Source organism: Haemorhous mexicanus, chromosome 3 (genome assembly GCF_027477595.1).
Source record: "Haemorhous mexicanus isolate bHaeMex1 chromosome 3, bHaeMex1.pri, whole genome shotgun sequence".
In the NCBI taxonomy this organism is placed as follows: domain Eukaryota; kingdom Metazoa; phylum Chordata; class Aves; order Passeriformes; family Fringillidae; genus Haemorhous; species Haemorhous mexicanus.
Window position 1 is genome coordinate 117,351,363 of NC_082343.1, and position 20,027 is coordinate 117,371,389.

General features: G+C 51.4%; 1 protein-coding gene across 2 annotated transcripts in view; it reads right to left on the minus strand.

The window, feature by feature from the left end:
• LOC132325644 (interferon-induced very large GTPase 1-like) overlaps positions 1-20,027 on the minus strand; it is a 76,780-nt gene that overhangs the window by 25,252 nt on the left and 31,501 nt on the right. The gene's annotated exons all lie outside the window — the stretch shown is intronic.

A 20,027-nucleotide genomic window follows, 5' to 3' on the forward strand; every position in this document is an offset into this window, starting at 1 on the left:
ATCCTGTGCCAAGGCCTGTCCACCCTTACAGGGAGGAATTCCTAATTCCCAGTATCCCATCCTGGCACCCCATCAGGCACTGGAAGGGGCTCTAAGGTCTCCCTGGAGCTTTGTCCTCTCCAGGTGAGCACTTCAAGCTCGGAGGAGGAGAGGGATGGAAGGTGATTCTTGTTGGTTCCATCACATCAGCTCTGTGCTCTGAACAACCCAGGGACACAGAGACAACCTCCAAAGCCATCAGCCCTGGAGCTCATGCAGGAATTCTTCCTTGGGAGACTTGTGAGGGGCTGGGATGGAATTGCCAGAGAAGCAGTGGCTGCCCCCTTCCAAGACAGGGACACCTTCCACTGTCCCAGCTTCCTCCAGGCACTGTCCACTGGCCTTCCTTGGACACCTCTCCAGCAGAGGAAGCACAGCAGGAACAGAGCCTGGCCACAGCTTTCTTGGCAGGGGACACTCCACACCTGACAGGAACAGAGCCTAGATGTTTGGAGAGGACATCCAACACCCTACCCAAGCAGGGTGCCTGGATTGCTTTTCCCTTGGCATGTGGACACACAAATCCTGCTCCATGGCATCAAAACAAGCACTGGAGTTTGGATATGGAGACCTCCAGCCTGCCAGGAGCAGCCATCACCTGGGCCAGGCTGACAAGTCACAATGCTGGAGCAGACACAGCTGGCATTTGTCTGGCCTCAGGGGGAGCCTCAGCAGCTGCCAGGCAGGGCTGGGACACATCACCTACAGAGCATGGATTGGGTCCCTCCCTTCCCCATTTAGCTGAGCCTGTCTCCAGAAGGATCTTTCCTACATGGAAAGAATTCCCTGCTGCAGGAGTGTTACAGGCACAGAATCCCAGGATCACTGAGGTTGCAAAAGACCTCCCAGACCCTTGAGTTCAGCCTGTGCCTGGTCCCCACCTTGTCCCCAGCCCAGAGCACTGAGTGCCACTTCCAGGCCTTCCTTGAACACCTCCGTGTATGAGATTCCACCATGTCCCTGGGCAGACCCTGCCAAGGCCTGAGCACCCTTTCCATGGAGAAATTCCTCCTCATGTCCAACCTGAGCCTGCCCTTGCACAGCCTGAGACCATTTCCCCTTGTCCTGTCCCTGTTCCCTGGGAGCAGAGTCTGACCCCCCCAGCTGTCCCCTCTTGTCAGGGAGTTGTGCAGAGCCACAAGGTCCCCCCTGAGCCTCCTTTTCTCCAGGCTGAGCCCCTTCCCAGCTCCCTCAGCCTCTCCTGGGGCTCCATGCCCTTCCCAGCTCTATTCCTTTCCCTCCTGTCAGGAGGGGCCCAGAGCTGCCCCCAGCACTGGAGGTGCCCCAGCAGTGCCAGCACAGGGACAGGCACTGCCCTGGCCCTGCTGCCACACCAGAGCTGGCACAGACCAGGGGCCAGTGGCCTCTGCCACACCTGGGCTCATGTCCAGCTCCTGGCACAGTACACCCAGGAAATCTCATCCAGCACCATTAAACCATGACCCCCTCTCTGCCAGCACTGCACCTTGTGCTGCACGGCTTCCTCGGGCTCAGGAGCTCCTCAGTGTCCCTTCAGGAGCAGCCAGAGAACCGTTCCCTCTCTGTCCCTGCCAGCCTGGGACAGCAGGAGCACACTCCTGCCTCACCCCCAGCCAGCAGGAACGCGCACACTGCAAACTGAAACCGTCTGCACTCCTGACTCCATGGCAGGAGTGACCCAGCCAGGGCTGGAGAAGGCTGGGGATCATCCTGCATGAAGCTCCTCTGCTCCTGCTCTCTCAGCTCCAGGGACACCAGCTCCTCTCCAAGGACAGACTCCTTTCCTGGCACCTGTTGCCTCCTCCACATTCCCTCAATTCCACTTGTTCTTCTCCAAATCGATGGTGTGTGGCCAAAGAGCTTCTGCCAGGCACAGCTCAGAGGCTGAGGCACAGCCAGGGAGTGGCACAGGTTGCCCAGAGGAGCTGTGGCTGTCCCTAGATCCCGGAAGCTGTTCCAGACTGGGTTGGACTGGACTTGGAGCATCCTGGGACAGTGGAAGGTGTCCCTGCCTGTAGCAGCGTGGTGATTTAGATGGTGGATGCTGCTGGCTGCTTCCCAATGAGCATCTCCTGTGGAAAGGCCGCTTGGGGAGGCATTCAGGCAAAGCAGTGCACACACCACACTCACACTTCACTCTCAGTGAAGAGAGGCAAGAAGGGCCTTTTGTATGATAAATCCCAGTGAAGGTTTATTCTAGCACGCCAAAGGGAAATCAAGGACAAAAGACCTGGCCATGTGGTGTGCACAATGATAAGCAGGGGTCAGCAGCCAAGGATCTGAGGGCATGGGGGTGGTACAAAGGGCAGGACAAAGGGCATTGCCCTACCGGGGAGACAGGGCCGGACAGCAGGGATACCACAACAAGCGAGGAGACAGGGAAAGGACAAACCACGAGCATTTGGGACATATGGGGAAAGTAACTGAGGTGAACCACAGTGTTGGGAAGGCTCCATGGAGCAAGTCTTTTCTTTCAGCCTAGGTGGAGACTCTGTGGTATATTCTTGCAGGGCAAGGCCCTGGGGATTTCCCTGAGGGGTTCAAAGGATTCCACAAGGGGGATACCAAGGACAGCAAGTTTTCCCCCATATAAGAAGCTGTATGATTTTTCACTCCTGATTTTTAAAACAGTGTTCTCTCCCTATATACAATAAACAGTCTTTACAGAAAGCTTCCAGTTTAGTTATATTGGTGCCCATCTGATGGAGAAATTTCCCATCCACTCACAAGGCTAGCCTGTTCCTTAGCCATTGGTGACAGGACTTCCTCAACGATCCTTGAAGCCGACCTTCAAGGTATGGTTGAGAGACATTGCAGGTCTAGGATTGTTTTAGGAGATTGGAAGTCCCTGTTTGGGCATCATTTGCAACGTATAAATGGTGCAGAGTCCCCAGATGTGGTGCATTCTGAAACATTCATAAAAAGTATACATAGCTTTATATTACTTTCACTATCAGGTTAGAATAGTGCGAGCCTGGATAGCCAATAGTATAAATGTACAAATGTCTGCTAACCAATAATATCCCTGATTGATTCCCTACTAGCAACATCAGCTTTTTTCCGTATGACAAGCACTTGTATAAAAATTTACTCTGAAAAACTACCCTGCTTCTGCAACTTGTCCCATTTTAGAAACTTTATTACATCTTTGCTGCCATGACAAAAGAGTTCTTTGTTTTCTAGCTAAAAGCTCTTTGTTCTCTTATTACAGGGCCCACACAGCCCTCCATACCGTAGAGCTCCCCAGCTGGGAGAAGCCCATCCCACCCTCCTTTTTCCAGCCCTGGCTATCAGGTGGGTGCAGGGTTCCCACCTCTGTTCCAGAGGCAGCAGGGTAATTCCTGGAAATCAGGCTTTTTACTGCAGCACAGTGTGAAAGTGAAACCATCCTTTAGGAGGCAGATAATTGACTTAGAGTTGAAATTCCACACCAACTCACAGTCAGCACTCATCTGTTGCAGACCTCTGACCCTTAACTCCTGTGCTGACTGCTGGTAACAATATTGTAAACGGTGAGAGTTGGATATGCATACATGGAAAAAAAGCAGGAGAGGGACTTTGGAGAAAGGCCTGGAGGGGCAGGACAAGGGAGAATGGCTTTCCACTGCCAGAGGGCAGGGATAGATGGGATATAGAGAAGGAATTCTTCCCGGGGAGATTTGTGAGGAGCTGGGACTGAACTTCCAGAGAAGCAGTGGCTGCCCCATTCCAAGACAGGGACACCTTCCACTGTCCCAGCTGTTACTGGACGTGACATCCACACATGGTTAGGGTTTAAGAAGAAAAAAGTTTTTTATTCTGCATATTCTCTAGCTTATATACTCTTAACAAAGTGTCATCTTAAGTTATTACCTACATCTCAATAACTCATTATATTCCTCAGTGCAAAGCAATTAATGTCAGTATAATTGGGAAATGTTTTATAGAAATTTACTAAGGGGGCTCATGTGCACATTTACTTAGGCACATAGTCTAGCTTACAAAAATTTCCATGTATCTTTTCTGATTTGTTTCCATGCTGATGGCCTTGCCTTCTTCTTTGCTATGGATACACTCGAAGATCAACAATGATTATTTCTTCTATTAACTCCGCTTTGCTTGCAAGCCAGCTGTCAAGCCCCTCCATACTCAGCATCCTCCAGGCACCATCCAACCTGGCCTTCCACGGACACCTCTCCAGCAGAGGAAGCACAGCAGGAACAGGGCCTGGCTGCAGCTTTCCTGGCAGGGGACACCCCACACCTGACAGGAACAGAGCCTTGGGGTTTGGAGAGGACATTCAACACCCAACCAGAGCAGGGTGCCTGAATTGCTTTTCCCTTGGCATGTGGACACACAAATCCTGCTCCACAGCCTCAAAACAAGCACTGGAATTTGGATATGGAGACCTCCAGCCTGCCAGGAGCAGCCATCACCTGGGCCAGGCTGACAAGTCACAAGTGCTGGAGCAGACACAGCTGGCATTTGTCTGGCCTCAGGGGGAGCCTCAGCAGCTGCCAGGCACGGCTGGGACACATCACCTACAGAGCATGGATTGGGTCCCTCCCTTCCCCATTTAGCTGAGCCTATCTCCAGAAGGATCTTTCCTACATGGAAAGAATTCCCTGCTGCAGGAGTGTTACAGGCACAGAATCCCAGGATCACTGAGGTTAGAAAAGACATCTCAGACCCTTGAGTCCAGCCTGTGACTGATCCCCACCTTATCCCCAGCCCAGAGAAGTGAGTGGGATGTCCAGTCCTTCCTTGGACACCTCCAAGGATGAGCCTCCTTCACCTCCCTGGGCCGCCCCTGCCAAGGGGTGCACTGACAACCATTCCCATGGGGAAATTCCTCCTGACATGCAAACTGACCCTGCCCTGGCTGAACCTGAGGTCATTTCCCCTTGTCCTGTCCCTGTTCCCTGGGAGCAGAGCCCAACATCCCCCAGCTGTCCCCCTGCCTCCTGTCAGGGAGTTGTACAGAGCCACAAGGTCCCCCCTGAGCCTCCTTTTCTGCAGGCTGAGGCCCTTCCCAGCTCCCTCAGCTTCTCCTGGGGTCCATTCCCTTCCCAGCTCCATTCCCTTCCCTGGACACGCTCCAGCCCCTCCTGGTCTCTCCTGGCAGGAGGGGCCCAGAGCTCCCCCCAGCACTGGAGGTGCCCCAGCAATGCCAGCACAGGGCATGGGCACTGTCCTGGCTCTGCTGCCACCCCAGAGCTGGCACAGACCAGGGGCCTCTTGGCCACCTGGGCACACCTTGGGTCCTGTCCAGCTGCTGCCACCATCACCCTCAGGAAAACCTCTCTGGCTCCATGAAAGCATGGCACCCTTTTGTGGTGTCTAACAGCTGGCCTGGAGACTTCACAGTTTTGGATTACTCTAATTATTACTCATCAAGTCTACGCTGTTAGGGAAAAGAGGTAAATATCCTTAGAAGGAAGGCACTGAGAAGCCCAGGGATTCAAATTCAAACAGCAGACAGCAGCTGATCCCCAACAAGCATGGACGGAAGCAGCCTTTGGCCAGTGAGCTGGGTGGTAACCAAATTCAGCCAATTAGGCCAACTGCTTGGGGTTTGAAAACCATATAAAAGGGAAGAGCACTTAATAAAATTTACTGTTGCCACATGAACTACGGAGTGCTGTGTGCCAATTGAAACAAGGGGTGATCCTGATGGGATTGACAGCAGCCTGCTGCATGGAGAGTGGGCAGACAGAGCCCAGTGGAGCAGAGGCTGCTGAGCTCCCAGTAGCGAGTAGTACTGCAGAGAGTATGGACCACTGTAAATAGAAAAAGTGTCTGCTGGGGACTTGGAGACCTGAGTCCCAATGGAGGAAAAAGCTGTGGAACAGGTATGGACTCTCTTTTTACGTGTACGGCATAAAGTATGAAGAACAGGCTCTGCAAGCCTTGCTCGTGTGGTGCAAGAACCTTGGACTAGACACAACCAATAAACACTTTTTAATGACCTGACAACTGATGCTGGACATCTGAAAACAGATGAAAGCAACAGCAGAGGTGCTGTGGGCCCTGTCTGCTGGAACATCCAGCAAGGCTGGAGGATGAGGTGGAGTGGTAGGGGGAGTGAATGCCATCTCAGACGTGTGGGTAGAGAGGACGGGTGAGAAGCCAAGGGGGGAAGCGACCATTATCCAAGCCTATTACTCCTATGGCTCTGCCCCACCATGCTGCTGCCAGAGCTCCCCCACTTCCACCAGCATTGGCAGCATCTGCATCACCCGTGAGTGCATCTGTGCAGTGCCTGGGATTGCCTGCACCGCACCTGGCCCGTCCGTGCCAGCGACTGATTGGGCAGCCCATCCACAGCCTGGCAGGCCCACTCAGGGCATCAGCATGCAGGTGGAAGCCAGACTTGAAGTGGCAACTGGCATTGGAAGTGCTGGTGAGGAGCTGAGAACATCTGAATCCAGAAATGCTGGTGGGAGATTGTCAGCACCCGGGACTGCAGGATATCATACCATGCCTCGTACACAGCCAGGGCTCAAGAAGCCCGAGAGATGCTGCAGCAGCCAGAGCCTGAGGGGCTTGGGGATCCTGTCGACTGTGGGCAGCCCTGGGGAACAGCAGAGCAGAGCAGAGCTGCACACCACCAGGAGCTGCCCCAGGATGGGTGCTGAACCACACTGCCTAGCAACCACTGTCTGCAGTCGGATGCCAACACAGCGCCCTGAACCAACCATGGCCATGCTGAGAACCACTGTCCTGGTGTTCTGAATTGCAAGGCAGGATGTATTCTTTTACCATCTGTATGGCAGTTGCCTAGGTGTTAAGTGGGCAATTTCCCCTTATCTCTCTCCCTGAGAGATCACAATCACTCCTCCCTCAGCAGGGGGCATCCCGTGATAAGAGGCTATTGAATGTCACTGCATGGCTGATAAGAACTGTAACATCCCATTGTGAGATGCTCCGCCCAGAGGGAGGAGCCGAGCATTGCTATCCAGATATAATCAGGAGATTCTGACACACCAGCACAGCTTCTCCACTGGATTCACCAGAGGAACAGCAGCTGCTTCTACTTCCACGGATCTGCGGAGGAAGAATCACCCTTTTTCTACAGGACCCCCTGCTCCAACAGAACCACACCTGACACCTCAGGAGGACTGCAGCCACTTTTCCAATTGGACTGCTGCCAGCACCCTGACCAACAGGGTGTCAGGTTGAGTTCTGACTCTGTCATTTTAGTGTACTGCATTGTTTTTATTTTATCATTTTATGTTTTTTCCCCCCTTCCCTATTAAAGAACTGTTATTTCCTGCTCCCGTATATTTTTTGCCTGAGAGCCCCTTAATTTAAAATTCATAGCTATTTGGAGGGGTGGGGAGGGTTTGCATTCTCCATTTCAGGGGAAGCTCCTGCCTTCTTTAGCAGGCACCTGTCTTATCCAAACCAAGACAGATTTTGGCGCCCAACGTGAGGCTCGAGGGCACAGAAACAAAAAGGGAATAACAGTTCTTGAGTAATCTAATTTTTTATGCCTATACAAACCTCATCAAGTGACACCATGTGGTCCAGTTTACCCTGGTTTGGGTGACACGTGATCATGGCTGTATTTCTCCCATTTGTAGGCCCTTATCTTAACATGGGTCCTATAACCAAGGCTACTGTGGCTATTATCCGGTTTGTCTTATGGGTGGATAAGGTGAGGAATTCATGGATTTTTAACTTCCTCTGGAAGGCAGGCACATGGATTCACAGCTATCACACCTTAACTATGTGTTTTTGGGGTTACTTTAATAATGGCACCTGCTGTAAGGAAATGACACCAGGGGAAATTATCTCCCAACCCTTTAATCACCTCTTTGGGTCCACCCCACCAGTTTTTGAAGGGTTCAGATCCAATCTAAACATTAATGATATCATACAGTGGCTGGTGTTGCTGATAGGCCTGTTCTATTTAGCATTTAGAGAGAGAGAGAGACTAACCTGGATAACTACCCTGACACCTACATCAGAACCTAACACGCCACCAGAGTCCAGGGATGCTGTTGCCCCAGAGCCTACTCCTACCCCACAGCCCGCCCCAGATGTGAACTACCCAGATTGGGTGGGGGGTCTGGTGAAGGAGATACATGAGATAGGCCAGACGCTGAAGGAGTACACTTCCCCAGCTGGTGTAGAGCCCTCCCCCTGCCTTGAAGAGAGAGAATCTAATAGTGCAGCAGCAGAACCCATAGATGTTACAACTGTCCAGGTTCCAGCTGAACTGCAGAGGCAGTCACAGCCAGCAGCAGTTGCCCCTGTAGAAATAAGGAGATCTAAAACAAAAGCAGAGCACCCAGATAGGGGAGGGCCCTCACAACCCACAGGGGAGCCAGAGATTGCGACCATCACCGAGTCCCTGACTTATGAAAGTCTCCGTAATCTACACAAAGACATTGTACGACGGGGACGTGAGGCTTATACAACCTGGCTACTTCGGGTCTGGGACCTTATGGGTACAGGTGTGCAACTGGATGGTGGTGAGGCAAGGAATCTGGGACCCTTAACTCAGGACTCCGGTATCAATCAGATTTTTGTAAGGGAGCCAGGGTCCCTTTCCCTCTGGGAGCGGCTTTTAACAAGTGTCGGAGAGAGATTTGTCCACAGGGAAAGAATGCAGGAGCAGCACCACAGAATGCACTGGAAGACTCTTGAGGAAGGGATCCAACAGCTGAGGGAAGTGGCAGTATTGGAGGTACTCTTTGGGAGGGATGGACAGCATGATAATGACCCCGACCAGGTCAGGTGCACAGGGCAGATGCTGTGGAGTCTGGCAAATCTGAGGCCATCTCAATACACCACTTTCATTGCAATGATCAATGCGATACCAACCGAGAGACAGTGGGTTCTGTGGCAAACAAGCTTAGAAATTATGAAAGTATGATCAATGGCCCCATGCAAGCTCATGTCTCTGCCATGGTCCAAGAACTCAGAGAGGAGATGAGGGAGATGAGGGAGGTGGTAAGAAGGAACAATTCCCATATTGCACCAGTGCGAGTCACAGGCCCCAGAGTTAGAGCCCAACATTTCCCACCTAGAGAGAGAGGGTACACCCCACGGGCTGACTTGTGGTTCTTTCTGAGGGACCATGGGGAAGACATGGGAAAGTGGGATGAAAAACCCACTTCAGTCCTGGCAGCAAGGGTGCGTCAACTCAAAGAGGGAAACACTAACCGAGAGAACTCCAGTAAAGTGAAGGTAGCCTCAACCTCCCATGACCGAGCTGCTGAGTATGATCCGTCAGATCCCCTTGAGGGTACCTCTACCATGTATGCCCAGGGAAGAAATAATAACCAGGGTTAGGGGGGCCCTGCCTCTAGCCAGGGAGAGGCACGGGAAAATCGGATTTTCTGGACAGTGTGGATCTGATGGCCTGGCACATCAGAACCACAAAGGTACGATGCTTTAGTGGATACTGGTGCACAGTGTACCCTGATACCATCGGGACATGTGGGGGCCTAACCTGTTTCCATTGCCGGGGTGACGGGGGGATCACAGCAATTGACCCTTTTGGAAGCTGAGGTGAGCCTGACTGGGAAAGACTGGAAGAAACATCCTATTGTGACTGGCCCAGAGGCCCCATGTATTCTAGGCATAGACTTCCTCCGGAATGGCTATTACAAAGACCCAAAAGGACTCAGGTGGGCTTTTGGCATAGCTGCTGTAGAGGCAGAGAACATTAAGCAGTTGAACACCTTGCCTGGACTGTCAGAAAACCCATCCGCAGTAGGACTGTTGAATGTGGAAGAGCAACGAGTGCCAATCGCCACCTCGACGGTGCACCGCCGGCAGTATCGGACGAATCGAGACGCCGTGATCCCCATCCACAAAATGATCCGTGAGCTGGAGAGCCAAGGGGTGGTCAGCAAGACTCACTCACCCTTTAACAGTCCCATCTGGCCTGTGCGCAAGTCTGACAAAGAATGGAGATTGACTGTGGACTATCGTGGCTTGAATGAAGTGACTTCACCACTGAGCGCTGCTGTGCCAGACATGCTGGAACTCCAGTACGAGCTGGAGTCCAAGGCAACAAAATGGTATGCCACCATTGACATTGCTAACGCGTTTTTCTCCATTCCTCTGGCAGCAGAGTGCAGGCCTCAGTTTGCTTTCACCTGGAGGGGTGTGCAGTACCCCTGGAACCGACTGCCCCAGGGGTGGAAGCACAGCCCCACCATCTGCCATGGACTGATCCAGACTGCACTGGAAAAGGGTGAGGCCCCAGAACATCTGCACTACATCGATGACATCATTGTGTGGGGGAACATGGCAGTGGAAGTATTTGAGAAAGGAAAAAAAATCATCCAGATTCTGCTAGAAGCCGGTTGTGCCATCAAGAAGAGCAAAGTCAAGGGACCTGCTCGAGAGATCCAGTTCCTGGGAGTAAAGTGGCAAGATGGACGGCGTCAGATTCCCATTGAAGTCATCAACAAGATCACTGCGATGTCTCCACCAACTAGCAAGAAGGAAACACAAGCTTTCCTGGGTGCCATAGGCTTTTGGAGGATGCACATTCCCGAGTACAGTCAGATCGTAAGCCCTCTTTACCTGGTCACCCGCAAGAAGAACGAGTTCCACTGGGGCCCTGAGCAGCAACAAGCTTTTGCCCAGATTAAGCAAGAAATCGCTCATGCTGTTGCCCTTGGCCCAGTCAGGACGGGGCCAGAGGTAAAGAACGTACTCTACTCTGCAGCCGGGAACCATGGTTTGTCCTGGAGCATTTGGCAGAAGGTGCCTAGGGAGACTCGAGGCCGACCACTGGGATTCTGGAGTCGAAGCTTCAGAGGGTCCGAAGCCAACTACACTCCCACAGAAAAGGAAATCTTGGCTGCCTACGAAGGAGTTCAAGCTGCCTCAGAGGTGATTGGCACGGAAGCACAACTCCTCCTGGCACCCCGACTACCGGTGCTGGGGTGGATGTTCAAAGGAAAGGCTCCCACCACCCACCATGCCACTGATGCTACATGGAGTAAATGGATTGCCCTCATCACACAGCGCACCCGTATTGGAAACCTGAATCGCCCTGGGATTTTAGAGATAATTACAAACTGGCCGGAAGGTGAAGATTTTGGTCTTTCTGATGAAGAGGAACAAGAGCAAGTAACACGTGCCGAAGAAGCTCCTCCATACAACCAACTCCCAGCAGAGGAAACACGCTACGCTCTTTTCACTGACGGTTCCTGTCGCATCGTAGGGTTGAACCGGAAGTGGAAAGCAGCCGTATGGAGCCCCAAACGACAGGTTGCTCAGGCTATCGAAGGAGAAGGTGGATCAAGTCAACTTGCTGAACTCAAAGCTGTTCAGCTAGCCCTGGACATTGCTGAGAGAGAGAAATGGCCAAAGCTCTATCTTTATACTGATTCGTGGATGGTAGCCAATGCTCTGTGGGGCTGGCTGGAAAGGTGAAAAAAGGCCAACTGGCAGCGTAAGGGAAAACCAGTCTGGGCTGCTGAGGAATGGAAAGAAATTGCTGCTCGGTTGGAGAACCTACCTGTGAAAGTCCGCCACGTAGATGCCCACATCCCCAAGAGCCGGGCTAATGAGGAACATCGAAACAACGAACAGGTAGATCAAGCAGCAAAAATAGAGGTGTCGAAGATAGACTTAGATTGGCAACATAAGGGAGAGTTGTTCGTAGCTCGATGGGCCCACGATGCCTCAGGTCATCAAGGTAGAGATGCCACCTATAGGTGGGCACGAGACCGAGGAGTAGATTTAACCAAAGACAGTATTTCTCAGGTTATCCATGACTGTGAAACGTGTGCTGCCATCAAGCAGGCCAAGAGAGTGAAGCCCCTGTGGTATGGTGGGCAGTGGTCCAAGTACAAGTATGGGGAGACCTGGCAGATTGACTACATCACACTGCCCCAGACACGCCAAGGCAAGCGCTACGTGCTGACCATGGTGGAAGCCACCACGGGATGGTTGGAGACCCACCCTGTGCCTCACGCCACTGCCCGGAACACCATCCTGGGCCTGGAAAAGCAAGTGCTGTGGAGACATGGAACCCCTGAGAGAATTGAGTCGGACAATGGGACCCATTTCAAGAACGGCCTTATCAACACCTGGGCCAGGGAACATGGTACTGAATGGATATATCATATCCCCTATCATGCACCAGCTGCTGGGAAAGTTGAGCGGTGCAATGGACCACTCAAGACTACCCTGAAGGCACTTGGTGGGGGGACTTTTAAAAATTGGGGGATGAACTTAGCAAAGGCCACCTGGATGGTCAACACCTGAGGGTCCATCAATCGAGCTGGTCCTGCCCAGTCTGAACCCCTGCACACTGTAGATAGAGATAAAGTCCCTGTTGTACACATGAAAGGTATTTTAGGAAAGACTGTTTGGATTACTCCCACCTCAGGCAAAGAAAAACCCATCCGTGGAATTGTTTTTGCTCAAGGACCTGGTTACACTTGGTGGGTAATGTAGAAAGATGGAGAAAGCCGTTGTGTACTACAGGGAAGCCTAGTCTTAAGTGAGAACTGTGTGTAAGGATTCATTGTGATGCAGATGGAAATAGAATAAGGGGTGGATAATGTTCTGGATTGCAAGGCAGGATGTATTCTATTACCATCTGTATGGCAGTTGCCTAGGTGTTAAGTGGGCAATTTCCCCTTATCTCTCTCCCTGAGAGATCACAATCACTCCTCCCTCAGCAGGGGGCATCCCGTGATAAGAGGCTATTGAATGTCACTGCATGGCTGATAAGAACTGTAACATCCCATTGTGAGATGCTCCGCCCAGAGGGAGGAGCCGAGCATTGCTATCCAGATATAATCAGGAGATTCTGACACACCAGCACAGCTTCTCCACTGGATTCACCAGAGGAACAGCAGCTGCTTCTACTTCCACGGATCTGCGGAGGAAGAATCACCCTTTTTCTACAGGACCCCCTGCTCCAACAGAACCACACCTGACACCTCAGGAGGACTGCAGCCACTTTTCCAATTGGACTGCTGCCAGCACCCTGACCAACAGGGTGTCAGGTTGAGTTCTGACTCTGTCATTTTAGTGTACTGCATTGTTTTTATTTTATCATTTTATGTTTTTTCCCCCCTTCCCTATTAAAGAACTGTTATTTCCTGCTCCCGTATATTTTTTGCCTGAGAGCCCCTTAATTTAAAATTCATAGCTATTTGGAGGGGTGGGGAGGGTTTGCATTCTCCATTTCAGGGGAAGCTCCTGCCTTCTTTAGCAGGCACCTGTCTTATCCAAACCAAGACAGATTTTGGCGCCCAACGTGAGGCTCGAGGGCACAGAAACAAAAAGGGAATAACAGTTCTTGAGTAATCTAATTTTTTATGCCTATACAAACCTCATCAAGTGACACCATGTGGTCCAGTTTACCCTGGTTTGGGTGACACGTGATCATGGCTGTATTTCTCCCATTTGTAGGCCCTTATCTTAACATGGGTCCTATAACCAAGGCTACTGTGGCTATTATCCGGTTTGTCTTATGGGTGGATAAGGTGAGGAATTCATGGATTTTTAACTTCCTCTGGAAGGCAGGCACATGGATTCACAGCTATCACACCTTAACTATGTGTTTTTGGGGTTACTTTAATAATGGCACCTGCTGTAAGGAAATGACACCAGGGGAAATTATCTCCCAACCCTTTAATCACCTCTTTGGGTCCACCCCACCAGTTTTTGAAGGGTTCAGATCCAATCTAAACATTAATGATATCATACAGTGGCTGGTGTTGCTGATAGGCCTGTTCTATTTAGCATTTAGAGAGAGAGAGAGACTAACCTGGATAACTACCCTGACACCTACATCAGAACCTAACACGCCACCAGAGTCCAGGGATGCTGTTGCCCCAGAGCCTACTCCTACCCCACAGCCCGCCCCAGATGTGAACTACCCAGATTGGGTGGGGGGTCTGGTGAAGGAGATACATGAGATAGGCCAGACGCTGAAGGAGTACACTTCCCCAGCTGGTGTAGAGCCCTCCCCCTGCCTTGAAGAGAGAGAATCTAATAGTGCAGCAGCAGAACCCATAGATGTTACAACTGTCCAGGTTCCAGCTGAACTGCAGAGGCAGTCACAGCCAGCAGCAGTTGCCCCTGTAGAAATAAGGAGATCTAAAACAAAAGCAGAGCACCCAGATAGGGGAGGGCCCTCACAACCCACAGGGGAGCCAGAGATTGCGACCATCACCGAGTCCCTGACTTATGAAAGTCTCCGTAATCTACACAAAGACATTGTACGACGGGGACGTGAGGCTTATACAACCTGGCTACTTCGGGTCTGGGACCTTATGGGTACAGGTGTGCAACTGGATGGTGGTGAGGCAAGGAATCTGGGACCCTTAACTCAGGACTCCGGTATCAATCAGATTTTTGTAAGGGAGCCAGGGTCCCTTTCCCTCTGGGAGCGGCTTTTAACAAGTGTCGGAGAGAGATTTGTCCACAGGGAAAGAATGCAGGAGCAGCACCACAGAATGCACTGGAAGACTCTTGAGGAAGGGATCCAACAGCTGAGGGAAGTGGCAGTATTGGAGGTACTCTTTGGGAGGGATGGACAGCATGATAATGACCCCGACCAGGTCAGGTGCACAGGGCAGATGCTGTGGAGTCTGGCAAATCTGAGGCCATCTCAATACACCACTTTCATTGCAATGATCAATGCGATACCAACCGAGAGACAGTGGGTTCTGTGGCAAACAAGCTTAGAAATTATGAAAGTATGATCAATGGCCCCATGCAAGCTCATGTCTCTGCCATGGTCCAAGAACTCAGAGAGGAGATGAGGGAGATGAGGGAGGTGGTAAGAAGGAACAATTCCCATATTGCACCAGTGCGAGTCACAGGCCCCAGAGTTAGAGCCCAACATTTCCCACCTAGAGAGAGAGGGTACACCCCACGGGCTGACTTGTGGTTCTTTCTGAGGGACCATGGGGAAGACATGGGAAAGTGGGATGAAAAACCCACTTCAGTCCTGGCAGCAAGGGTGCGTCAACTCAAAGAGGGAAACACTAACCGAGAGAACTCCAGTAAAGTGAAGGTAGCCTCAACCTCCCATGACCGAGCTGCTGAGTATGATCCGTCAGATCCCCTTGAGGGTACCTCTACCATGTATGCCCAGGGAAGAAATAATAACCAGGGTTAGGGGGGCCCTGCCTCTAGCCAGGGAGAGGCACGGGAAAATCGGATTTTCTGGACAGTGTGGATCTGATGGCCTGGCACATCAGAACCACAAAGGTACGATGCTTTAGTGGATACTGGTGCACAGTGTACCCTGATACCATCGGGACATGTGGGGGCCTAACCTGTTTCCATTGCCGGGGTGACGGGGGGATCACAGCAATTGACCCTTTTGGAAGCTGAGGTGAGCCTGACTGGGAAAGACTGGAAGAAACATCCTATTGTGACTGGCCCAGAGGCCCCATGTATTCTAGGCATAGACTTCCTCCGGAATGGCTATTACAAAGACCCAAAAGGACTCAGGTGGGCTTTTGGCATAGCTGCTGTAGAGGCAGAGAACATTAAGCAGTTGAACACCTTGCCTGGACTGTCAGAAAACCCATCCGCAGTAGGACTCTTGAATGTGGAAGAGCAACGAGTGCCAATCGCCACCTCGACGGTGCACCGCCGGCAGTATCGGACGAATCGAGACGCCGTGATCCCCATCCACAAAATGATCCGTGAGCTGGAGAGCCAAGGGGTGGTCAGCAAGACTCACTCACCCTTTAACAGTCCCATCTGGCCTGTGCGCAAGTCTGACAAAGAATGGAGATTGACTGTGGACTATCGTGGCTTGAATGAAGTGACTTCACCACTGAGCGCTGCTGTGCCAGACATGCTGGAACTCCAGTACGAGCTGGAGTCCAAGGCAACAAAATGGTATGCCACCATTGACATTGCTAACGCGTTTTTCTCCATTCCTCTGGCAGCAGAGTGCAGGCCTCAGTTTGCTTTCACCTGGAGGGGTGTGCAGTACCCCTGGAACCGACTGCCCCAGGGGTGGAAGCACAGCCCCACCATCTGCCATGGACTGATCCAGACTGCACTGGAAAAGGGTGAGGCCCCAGAACATCTGCACTACATCGATGACATCATTGTGTGGGGGAACATGGCAGTGGAAGTATTTGAGAAAGGAAAAAAAATCATCCAGATTCTGCTAGAAGCCGGTTGTGCCATCAAGAAGAGCAAAGTCAAGGGACCTGCTCGAGAGATCCAGTTCCTGGGAGTAAAGTGGCAAGATGGACGGCGTCAGATTCCCATTGAAGTCATCAACAAGATCACTGCGATGTCTCCACCAACTAGCAAGAAGGAAACACAAGCTTTCCTGGGTGCCATAGGCTTTTGGAGGATGCACATTCCCGAGTACAGTCAGATCGTAAGCCCTCTTTACCTGGTCACCCGCAAGAAGAACGAGTTCCACTGGGGCCCTGAGCAGCAACAAGCTTTTGCCCAGATTAAGCAAGAAATCGCTCATGCTGTTGCCCTTGGCCCAGTCAGGACGGGGCCAGAGGTAAAGAACGTACTCTACTCTGCAGCCGGGAACCATGGTTTGTCCTGGAGCATTTGGCAGAAGGTGCCTAGGGAGACTCGAGGCCGACCACTGGGATTCTGGAGTCGAAGCTTCAGAGGGTCCGAAGCCAACTACACTCCCACAGAAAAGGAAATCTTGGCTGCCTACGAAGGAGTTCAAGCTGCCTCAGAGGTGATTGGCACGGAAGCACAACTCCTCCTGGCACCCCGACTACCGGTGCTGGGGTGGATGTTCAAAGGAAAGGCTCCCACCACCCACCATGCCACTGATGCTACATGGAGTAAATGGATTGCCCTCATCACACAGCGCACCCGTATTGGAAACCTGAATCGCCCTGGGATTTTAGAGATAATTACAAACTGGCCGGAAGGTGAAGATTTTGGTCTTTCTGATGAAGAGGAACAAGAGCAAGTAACACGTGCCGAAGAAGCTCCTCCATACAACCAACTCCCAGCAGAGGAAACACGCTACGCTCTTTTCACTGACGGTTCCTGTCGCATCGTAGGGTTGAACCGGAAGTGGAAAGCAGCCGTATGGAGCCCCAAACGACAGGTTGCTCAGGCTATCGAAGGAGAAGGTGGATCAAGTCAACTTGCTGAACTCAAAGCTGTTCAGCTAGCCCTGGACATTGCTGAGAGAGAGAAATGGCCAAAGCTCTATCTTTATACTGATTCGTGGATGGTAGCCAATGCTCTGTGGGGCTGGCTGGAAAGGTGAAAAAAGGCCAACTGGCAGCGTAAGGGAAAACCAGTCTGGGCTGCTGAGGAATGGAAAGAAATTGCTGCTCGGTTGGAGAACCTACCTGTGAAAGTCCGCCACGTAGATGCCCACATCCCCAAGAGCCGGGCTAATGAGGAACATCGAAACAACGAACAGGTAGATCAAGCAGCAAAAATAGAGGTGTCGAAGATAGACTTAGATTGGCAACATAAGGGAGAGTTGTTCGTAGCTCGATGGGCCCACGATGCCTCAGGTCATCAAGGTAGAGATGCCACCTATAGGTGGGCACGAGACCGAGGAGTAGATTTAACCAAAGACAGTATTTCTCAGGTTATCCATGACTGTGAAACGTGTGCTGCCATCAAGCAGGCCAAGAGAGTGAAGCCCCTGTGGTATGGTGGGCAGTGGTCCAAGTACAAGTATGGGGAGACCTGGCAGATTGACTACATCACACTGCCCCAGACACGCCAAGGCAAGCGCTACGTGCTGACCATGGTGGAAGCCACCACGGGATGGTTGGAGACCCACCCTGTGCCTCACGCCACTGCCCGGAACACCATCCTGGGCCTGGAAAAGCAAGTGCTGTGGAGACATGGAACCCCTGAGAGAATTGAGTCGGACAATGGGACCCATTTCAAGAACGGCCTTATCAACACCTGGGCCAGGGAACATGGTACTGAATGGATATATCATATCCCCTATCATGCACCAGCTGCTGGGAAAGTTGAGCGGTGCAATGGACCACTCAAGACTACCCTGAAGGCACTTGGTGGGGGGACTTTTAAAAATTGGGGGATGAACTTAGCAAAGGCCACCTGGATGGTCAACACCTGAGGGTCCATCAATCGAGCTGGTCCTGCCCAGTCTGAACCCCTGCACACTGTAGATAGAGATAAAGTCCCTGTTGTACACATGAAAGGTATTTTAGGAAAGACTGTTTGGATTACTCCCACCTCAGGCAAAGAAAAACCCATCCGTGGAATTGTTTTTGCTCAAGGACCTGGTTACACTTGGTGGGTAATGTAGAAAGATGGAGAAAGCCGTTGTGTACTACAGGGAAGCCTAGTCTTAAGTGAGAACTGTGTGTAAGGATTCATTGTGATGCAGATGGAAATAGAATAAGGGGTGGATAATGTTCTGGATTGCAAGGCAGGATGTATTCTATTACCATCTGTATGGCAGTTGCCTAGGTGTTAAGTGGGCAATTTCCCCTTATCTCTCTCCCTGAGAGATCACAATCACTCCTCCCTCAGCAGGGGGCATCCCGTGATAAGAGGCTATTGAATGTCACTGCATGGCTGATAAGAACTGTAACATCCCATTGTGAGATGCTCCGCCCAGAGGGAGGAGCCGAGCATTGCTATCCAGATATAATCAGGAGATTCTGACACACCAGCACAGCTTCTCCACTGGATTCACCAGAGGAACAGCAGCTGCTTCTACTTCCACGGATCTGCGGAGGAAGAATCACCCTTTTTCTACAGGACCCCCTGCTCCAACAGAACCACACCTGACACCTCAGGAGGACTGCAGCCACTTTTCCAATTGGACTGCTGCCAGCACCCTGACCAACAGGGTGTCAGGTTGAGTTCTGACTCTGTCATTTTAGTGTACTGCATTGTTTTTATTTTATCATTTTATGTTTTTTCCCCCCTTCCCTATTAAAGAACTGTTATTTCCTGCTCCCGTATATTTTTTGCCTGAGAGCCCCTTAATTTAAAATTCATAGCTATTTGGAGGGGTGGGGAGGGTTTGCATTCTCCATTTCAGGGGAAGCTCCTGCCTTCTTTAGCAGGCACCTGTCTTATCCAAACCAAGACAGATTTTGGCGCCCAACGTGAGGCTCGAGGGCACAGAAACAAAAAGGGAATAACAGTTCTTGAGTAATCTAATTTTTTATGCCTATACAAACCTCATCAAGTGACACCATGTGGTCCAGTTTACCCTGGTTTGGGTGACACGTGATCATGGCTGTATTTCTCCCATTTGTAGGCCCTTATCTTAACATGGGTCCTATAACCAAGGCTACTGTGGCTATTATCCGGTTTGTCTTATGGGTGGATAAGGTGAGGAATTCATGGATTTTTAACTTCCTCTGGAAGGCAGGCACATGGATTCACAGCTATCACACCTTAACTATGTGTTTTTGGGGTTACTTTAATAATGGCACCTGCTGTAAGGAAATGACACCAGGGGAAATTATCTCCCAACCCTTTAATCACCTCTTTGGGTCCACCCCACCAGTTTTTGAAGGGTTCAGATCCAATCTAAACATTAATGATATCATACAGTGGCTGGTGTTGCTGATAGGCCTGTTCTATTTAGCATTTAGAGAGAGAGAGAGACTAACCTGGATAACTACCCTGACACCTACATCAGAACCTAACACGCCACCAGAGTCCAGGGATGCTGTTGCCCCAGAGCCTACTCCTACCCCACAGCCCGCCCCAGATGTGAACTACCCAGATTGGGTGGGGGGTCTGGTGAAGGAGATACATGAGATAGGCCAGACGCTGAAGGAGTACACTTCCCCAGCTGGTGTAGAGCCCTCCCCCTGCCTTGAAGAGAGAGAATCTAATAGTGCAGCAGCAGAACCCATAGATGTTACAACTGTCCAGGTTCCAGCTGAACTGCAGAGGCAGTCACAGCCAGCAGCAGTTGCCCCTGTAGAAATAAGGAGATCTAAAACAAAAGCAGAGCACCCAGATAGGGGAGGGCCCTCACAACCCACAGGGGAGCCAGAGATTGCGACCATCACCGAGTCCCTGACTTATGAAAGTCTCCGTAATCTACACAAAGACATTGT